The sequence below is a fragment of the Symphalangus syndactylus genome, chromosome 9 (assembly GCF_028878055.3).
Source record: "Symphalangus syndactylus isolate Jambi chromosome 9, NHGRI_mSymSyn1-v2.1_pri, whole genome shotgun sequence".
Taxonomy (NCBI): domain Eukaryota; kingdom Metazoa; phylum Chordata; class Mammalia; order Primates; family Hylobatidae; genus Symphalangus; species Symphalangus syndactylus.
In genome coordinates this window covers 5,998,004-6,006,225 of record NC_072431.2, presented here as the reverse complement: position 1 = coordinate 6,006,225, position 8,222 = coordinate 5,998,004, and the positions used below count along the sequence as shown (strand labels likewise).

The 8,222-nt window shown below is 39.2% G+C and overlaps 1 pseudogene; it reads left to right on the top strand.

The window, feature by feature from the left end:
- Window positions 1–3,635: 3,635 nt before the first annotated feature.
- On the top strand, window positions 3,636–4,112 carry LOC129490505 (ATP synthase F(0) complex subunit C2, mitochondrial-like; annotated as a pseudogene).
- The last annotated feature ends 4,110 nt before the right edge of the window (window positions 4,113–8,222 follow it).

The following is an 8,222-nucleotide window of genomic DNA, read 5'->3' as shown; positions in this document are numbered from 1 at the left end:
GTAAAATCAAAATTTAAAAATAATGCTATTGAAGTAAAACTTCCTCTGTGTCTTAAACTAGGTAACATTAAACCTACTATTTCCTTATTATCGACTGCCCCCAAAATTTCATTCTTCTCAAGGAACTAATTTTTAGTTTTGCATTTTATAAATCAATGACATTTATAATATTTAAAATATTATATGTAATTTTAATTATTATAGTATTTACAATTTGATACTCTAATTATAGCATTTATAATTTGATATTTTTTCTTTGTACTTTAATAACAGCATGGGGCTTTTAAATTTTATTATTGCAGTTATCTTCTCTTTGTGATAAGAAACTGGTTTTTACTGGTAGCAATAATATAATATTTCCTTTTAAAGTGAATTTAAAGTTAAAATGGAAGAAGTCTATTCAAAGAAAAATCGTAAGTAAATAAGAGTACAGAGGACAGGAAGACATGAACATGGCATAAAAGACGTGCTTTGAAAACACTGTCCTAGGGAAAAGCCCCTTATAGAGGTGAACAGTGTTCCACAGAAAGTAAACAACTCACAGTTTTGCCACTGCCAACTCCTAAACCTGGAAACACATAAGCAGACAACCACGAAGAATGCTGCTCTGGAAAACATGGATAAAACTTAACATGTTTTTAGAGCATTTGGTTTTTTTGATTGTATAGAAAAACTCTAACAGAGATGAGTAACTTTTTTTTAATCAACACCCAGATAACAGTTTAGTCCTCTTTTTTTTTTTTTTTTTTTTTTTTTTTTTTTGAGATGGAGTTTTGTTCTTGTTGCCCAGGCTGAAGTGCAGTGGCATGATCTTGGCTCACTGCAACCTCCGCCTCCTGGGTTCAAGTGATTCTCCTGCCTTAGCCTCCTGAGCAGCTGGGATTACAGGCATGCACCACCACGGTGGGTTAATTTTGTATTTTTAGTAGAGATGGGGTTTCTCCATGTTGGTCAGGCTGGTCTCGAATTCCCGACCTCAGGTGAGCCTCCCACACTGGCCTCCCAAAGTGGAGTTTAGCCCTTTTTAAACTCTCAACTCATTCTTCCTTTATGTAATGTAAGATCTCAAGCTTCTCAGTGAGATTCACCACTGGAGGGTGAAAAATAAAGAAACACTATCTCAAGAGTATCCTCACCAACCAGAGAAATATTATGTTGTGCATTATCTTTCATTGTTGGTATTTTAAAAATAGGGTTCCCTACACACATATTTGAAGCTACATTCTAGTGCATATGTTTTTACAAACCCAAACTCTCCATTCTGGAGATGTCCTGAGACACATTCCTTACAGAGTCATGTACGATAAGCTGGGAGCTTACTGTCTCCTTTATCACCATTTTGAAAAGCAGAAGCTGCTCTCAGCAACTGAGACACTATTCGTTACTCCCTACATGGGCACGCTATAATTACTTCAGACTGTTTAAATTTTCTCAATGATAGTGAAATGCAGCTAGAAATCACAGTTAACTTGCTACAATAAAGACAAATTGTAGAGAAATACAATTAAACTAAGTTATTTTCATTCTTATTTTAATAATATGAGAAAAGAGAGTTTGAGGTAATATGGCAACTCTATAGTTTGCAATATAAAGTGGTAGTAGTAATATTATTTTTATAATAAAAAAATAGTGTGGGAGCAATACAAGCCTAGCCTGATTAACATTCCTAACCTTGCAAATATGCAGGAAAAATTTTTTCTACAATGACAAATTCCAAGATTAAAAATGGTTCAACTATACTTTGACAGATATTACACCGATACTGTGTATTGTCAAACAAAAAGGTAAAACAGGCTGTGAAATAAAATCACAAACTAGGAAACGTAGGGAAGCATCAACATAAGGTACACTTGGAAATGTCAGTGTTCTTCCAGTACTTTTTCAGTAGTAGAGCAGTCATCAAGAATTTCTAATGCACCCAAACTGTTTGCATAAAAAATAAATGAGACTGCTGAGAAGATTATTGTAGATATGCAGTATGACACATGCCACTAGTTGTCCTTCAACAATTATTCTCCACTTCTTTTATAATAATAGAACCTCCTATTTTTGATTGGGTACATGGATAAAGACTACATTTCCCAGCCACCACTGAAGAGAGGTGTACCAATATGACTTCACTTCTGAACGATAAGATATAAGGGAAAGTATCAGATGAAACATCCAGAACGTGTCCTTAAAGGAAAGGGCACAACCTGCCACTTTCCCTTTCTCCTTCCTGCTGGCGGGAGGACAAACCTGATGGCTGGAACAGGAGCTCTGTCTTAAGCCATGAGGTGGCCTTATGCATAGGGCTATAATGTATATATTACGGAGCGATAAAGTGAGTTTATCTGAGAAGAGAGTCTGGTAGATCCAAAAAGGGATCTACCTCCTTTTCATTTAATAATCTTCTATACTCTTCCAGTTTTTTCTTTTCCTTTTTAGTGTGGATAGGAAGTAAGAGGAATGTGCAAGAGGGATTGAGGAAGAGAATTAAAGATGTGTCAGATTGAAATGAACTTAAGGAGAAGCGAGAAGATCTGAGCAGTGTAAGGGGTGTGCTTTAGTGGGTGCTGCTGGTGCTCCACCTGTATCCCCGTTACAAACTTGCACGCTCATCCCTACCTGCGAGTACAGTTATCCCTCAATTTCCATGGGGAATTGGTTCTAGGACCTCTAGCAGTTACCAAAATCCACAGATGCTAAAATCCCCAATATAAATGGTGCAGTGTTTGCATATAACCTATGCACAGCCTGCCATATACTTCAGATCATCTCTAGCTTCATACCTAATACAATGTAAATGCTATATAAGTAGTTGTTATATGGTATTGTTTCAGCAATAATAAGAAAAAAAATTCTGTACATGTTCAGTACAAACACAATTTTATTTCCGAACACTTTCCGTCTGCAGTTGGTTGATCCCAGGGATACAGAACTCATGGATGCTGAGAGGGCCGACAGTATTGCCTGAAGACAACTTAGAGTTGTCCCCTTCAAGGAGAATTTACCCGCGCCAAATGGCAATTGCCTTGCCCAGGAAGCCTCACCCACTACCCTAGGAGGCAGATTTTGACCAATGACTGAACAGAATGTGCTTCAAGTTGGGATCAATTTCGTGGCTCACGCCTATAATCTCAGCATTTTGGGAGGCCAAGGAGGTCAGATCACTTGAGCCAAAGAGTTCAACACCAGCCTGGGCAACATAGTGAAACCCCATCTGTACTAAAAATACAAAAATTAGCCAGGTGTAGTGGCACACCCCTGTAATCCCAGCTACTCGGGGGAACTGAGGCACAAGAATTGCTTGAGCCCGAAAGGTGGACGTTACAGTGAGCCAAGATTATGCCACTGCACCCCAGCCTGGGTGACAGAGCAAGACTGTCTGAAAAAGATGTAAAAACTAAAAATAAAAATAAAAGATGGGATCAATTTAATAGTAAAATTCCCACTCCCGGGCTTGTGCGGCCCTTGTGGGGCCAGAGCTAGCTAGTCTATAGTTGAAATCACGTTCTTATTTATCTTTTTTCCCTTGCCTTATCCTACTTTTCTCCTACCCCTTCTATTGCATGCACTTCCCCAATAAATGGTTGGATTTACTAGGGTTCCATGTCAAGCTCTGCCTCTAGGGAACCCAAGCTAAAAGCCACCATATGGGTTTTCTCTGCACTGGGAGCAGTTCTTCTGCCACAGCTCCCCACCCCCTGAAAATGTAGCCTGCTTCAAGTTCCTCTCCACCTCCTCCTCGGTCAAGAATACCTCTCAGCTGCTGAGCCATCCACTATCTGCAGTGGTGCTGAAATGACCAGAGACGTTGACAGATGAGAGCCTCAGCAGCTTGGCAGTCTCACGTCCCCTTACCTCACTTGCCTATAGCTGCAACTTACAAACCAGAGCCATTCCAAGGGACAACGACACAGCACCCAAGTTCACTGGGGCTGGGGCTGCCACAGTTAGGGTGGCTGGCTCTGGGGCTGAGTCTGCTTGTGTTTGAGAGCCTCATTATGGCCATGCCAGGAACCCGTCTCTGAAGCAACAGCTCTTCTCCTGTGCCATTCCGGGCTTCGCCCTCTAGGGCCATGGGGCTCTTTTGCCTGATGATGGCCTTTCTCACCCTCTTTGCCATGTGAAGGAGCCATCTCCACCTCCCACAGTTCTTTCTCCCATGTCTTGTCTGCCCTGTGTGTCCCTTCTCCTGTACCTCCCCATGCGGCCTCGGGCACATGGTTGGCTCAAGGTTTGACAGAGGGAAGACAAATAAATAATGTATTAATAGGAAAAAAAAAAACCAGGATACTGAATTGATCCTACAGAAAATAAAATTCACTCACTACTGTTTCATAATTTACACTGTATTTTTTCCTAACAAAAATGGAAGATATTAAATATTTAAATGAGGAACAGCGTACTTTCAAACCAGCACACAAGTCTAGAAGGGAGTATCCACCTAAATTATTTTTCAGTGGCTTATTCAAAGCATGATCCTCTGAATAAAGGTGATCTGCTTTTTCTGTAATTGTACTGTATGATCATTATAGCATGAGCATGAAACTTGCAGCTAAGATAGCCTCACTAGGAAACTGGTTACTCTGACACAGTAGCTCTCACCATTTGAAAGTAGGCACTGTTGGCTACATCATGGGAAGATTACACACCGAAACCCCACTCACCCTACCTGAAAAATAAGCCGTCAGCCAAACAGCTTCACCTATCGAGCTAAAGTTAATCGGGAAATTTTAATCTGCCTAAACTTTGACTGTGGAAGACACTGCTTTTATTTTACTGGCAGAGTAACAAACCTTATCTAATCTACTCTTAAATCTTAATTCAGTGTTTTAAAACTACCAGAAGTTTCTTCCTTATGTCTAACCCTAAATTTTTGACACAGCAATTTTGTTGTAGACTTAGGCACTAGGTAACAGACTCTATTTCTTATCTTAAATAATTTAAATGTCTACATACTTTCTTATAGGCCCTAACTTTCTAAAAACCAGTATCTCAGGCTATTCACTAACTTTTAGACCATCTCTCTTCAAAATTAGAAGACTCAAACACATGCAATATTGCTCATTAATGTTCACAATGATGGTAGAGATCAGGCTTAAAAAATCACTATATAAGCAAAGTGTGGCACATATATATAATGAAATATTATCCAGCTTTAAAAAGGAAGGAAATTCTGATACATGCTACAACATGGATGAAACTTAAGGATATTATATTAAATGAAATAAGTCAGTCACAAAAAGACAAATACTCTCTTATATGAGCTACTTAAAGTAGTCAAAATCATAGAGACAGAAAGCAGAATGCCGGTTACTAGGGGCAGGGGAAAAGGAGGAATGGGGAAATTTTAATCTGTATTTAATGGATACAGAGTTTCAGTTTCACAAAATGAAAAAGTTATGGAAATAGGTGGTGGTGATGGTTGCACAACATTATGAATGTATTTAATATTTCTGAACTGTACATTAAAAATTAAGATGGGCTGGGTATGGTAGCTTATGCCTGTAATCCTAGCACTTTGGGAGGCCAAAGCGGGTGGATCGTTTGATGTCAGGAGTTCGAGCCCAGCCAGGCCAACATGGTGAAACCCCATCTCTACTAAAAATACTAAAATTAGCCAGGTGTGGTGGTACACGCCTGTAATCCCAGGTACTGGGGAGGCTGAGGCAGGAGAATTGCTTAAACCCGGGAAGCAGAGGCTGCAGTGAGCCAAGATTGTGCCAGTGCACTCCAGCCCGGGCAACAGAGGGAGTGAGACTATCTCAAAAATAAAATAGTTGGCCGGGTGCGGTGGCTCACACCTGTAATCCCAGCACTTTGGGAGGCTGAAACAGGCAGATCATAGGTCAAGAGATTAAGACCATGCTGGCCAACATGGTGGAATCCCGTCTCTACTAAAAATATAAAAATTAGCTGGGCATGGTGGTGCACGCCTGTAGTCCCAGCTATTCGGGAGGCTGAGGCAGGAGAATCGCTTGAACCCAGGAGGCAGAGGTTTCAGTGAGCCAAGATTGCACCACTGTACTCCAGCCTGGTGACACTGTGAGACTCCATCTCAATAAATAAATAAATAAAATAAAATAAGATGATACATTTTGTGTGTATTTTACCACAATTTTTAAACAATGGAAGAAAATTTAAAGAAAAAATAAAGTAAAACAACTACAGTGATAAAGCCTTCAGCATTACTGATATTGTTCTCTTGCTCTTATGGATAGTCTTCTATTCCGCTTGTATTTGGGCTTCCTACTTTTTATTCCCCTCCACTCTCTCCATTGAACTTCAGCATTTTTTGTCCAATTGTGTGTCTACCTCATCAAAGTCACATCTATTACTCCAAAAGCACTAAACAATGACTCTCAATTAGACATTATATTGTAATGTAAATAAGTACAGTAATTATTTTCCCTCCCTCAACATGATTCTTGAGAACAATTGCCAAACGATCCCATTCAGTGTTCACCTGGACCAGTGTCTCTTACGTAAGGTCACATGTCATAATCATCTGTGGATCTTTGTAAAACTACACACACTTGGGACACTGTCCTATGGATTATCAATCTCAGTGAAGCAGAACCGGGTCACTTTACTTCCAAAGCTCCACAGGTAATAATAAGAATTAGAATTCTTGAGGGTTTATAAAGTGCCAAGCACTGTACTAAATGTTTAATTGTGATTCTGATGATTACCTCTACTTAACAACTACTTCCTTAACTAACTCCAAACCCTAAATTACCTTCGCAATTAAGAGTTTTAACCTGGAAGTCTACAATCAAGCTTAGCTGGCTTAGCAGTCCATCAATCTCAACCTGTTGTAGGAAGCACTGTGTGTGTGTGCGTGTGTATGTGCATGTATGTAATTTTCCTGGAAAAAAGATTCCTCGTAACTTTTATAATTTCCTCAAAAAAGTCTCTGACACAAAAATAGGTTAAGAAAAACTACTTAGAATAAAATTCCTCCACCATTATATATTCACCCAAGAGTGTTCACCCACACTTACTCATTCATTCACCAAATATTTATTGTGACCTATGACATGCAAACTGTCAAGGTTTGAGATCAGTGAACAAAACCAAGTCCTTGTCCTCATGGAAACTTATATTTTAGAGGAATAAACAATAAATATATAGTAGGTAAGACAATCATTTGGCTCAGAATATAACTTCTTAAATTACTAATACAAATTGCACAGTCCACTCAGGGGCAATTGGGACGCAAAGCCCCAGCTAGTTCCAAAACCCATACCATTTCCACCATTTATTGTTGTTTTCAAATACAACATATTTTATGAGGACAAAATTTTACCTATCATCTATCACTGCTCACCGCAAATAGTCTAACAAATAAATACTATTTTCAGTCTTATGAAATATTAAGTAGCGTTTGGTTATTCAAAAGTATTTCCAAAAAGGTACAAATAGTCATGTCTTATTTCTCTAAATTCGTAAGAAAGTATGAAAGTTAGTAGATGTTGAAAGTTTTGTGATATTGTCATATAGTTTATTTACTTCTACATATGTTACAAACCCCAGAATACATTAATATTAATTTTTCTTCAAACAGCCAAGTACTTTTTTAAAAGAACCAAATACTATCTTAAAGGTAGTTTCCACAGATGCATGAGCTGGCCAGTACCCAACTGAAAACGTGAGGGGAAACCTCTGCACATCTCTGGAGCTTCCTCGCTTGCTCGCACGAGCTCTCTCTCTCTCTCTCTTGCTCCCGCTCGCTTTCTTTCTCTCTTTCCAGCTCTTTCCTCTCCGATACTCTGTCCCGTGAACTCCAGCCACCTTGACTTCTCCAGACTCCCAGCTCCATATTCTCCGACCACTGATCTATGACCGGGTCCCCACTCCTTTCGCTGATGCCTGGAAATTCTCTCTGGGCAGTAAGCTGGGTAATCGCAGGGGCTCCCCTCATCTGTTTCCCATCTTTCAGGGATTATTCTTCTTTGCTATCTAACGTTCAATGGCTTTAAAACTGTTTCTTCATATATATCATACATGTTTGAGGCTTAATTTTAGTTGCTTTAGCAGGTGAGTAAACCCAGTTCTTGCAACTCCATCTTGGTGACAAACAGAAGTCTCTTTAACTATAATCCAAGTATTTTTAAAAGTAAAAGTTATGATAAAGCTTATTCAGAAGAGTAATTTTGAAGAACACAAGTTCAGTATAGAAGGAACATCTATAAACAAAGTCAGTGATAAAATGCTCCTCCCTGTTGCGACAGACC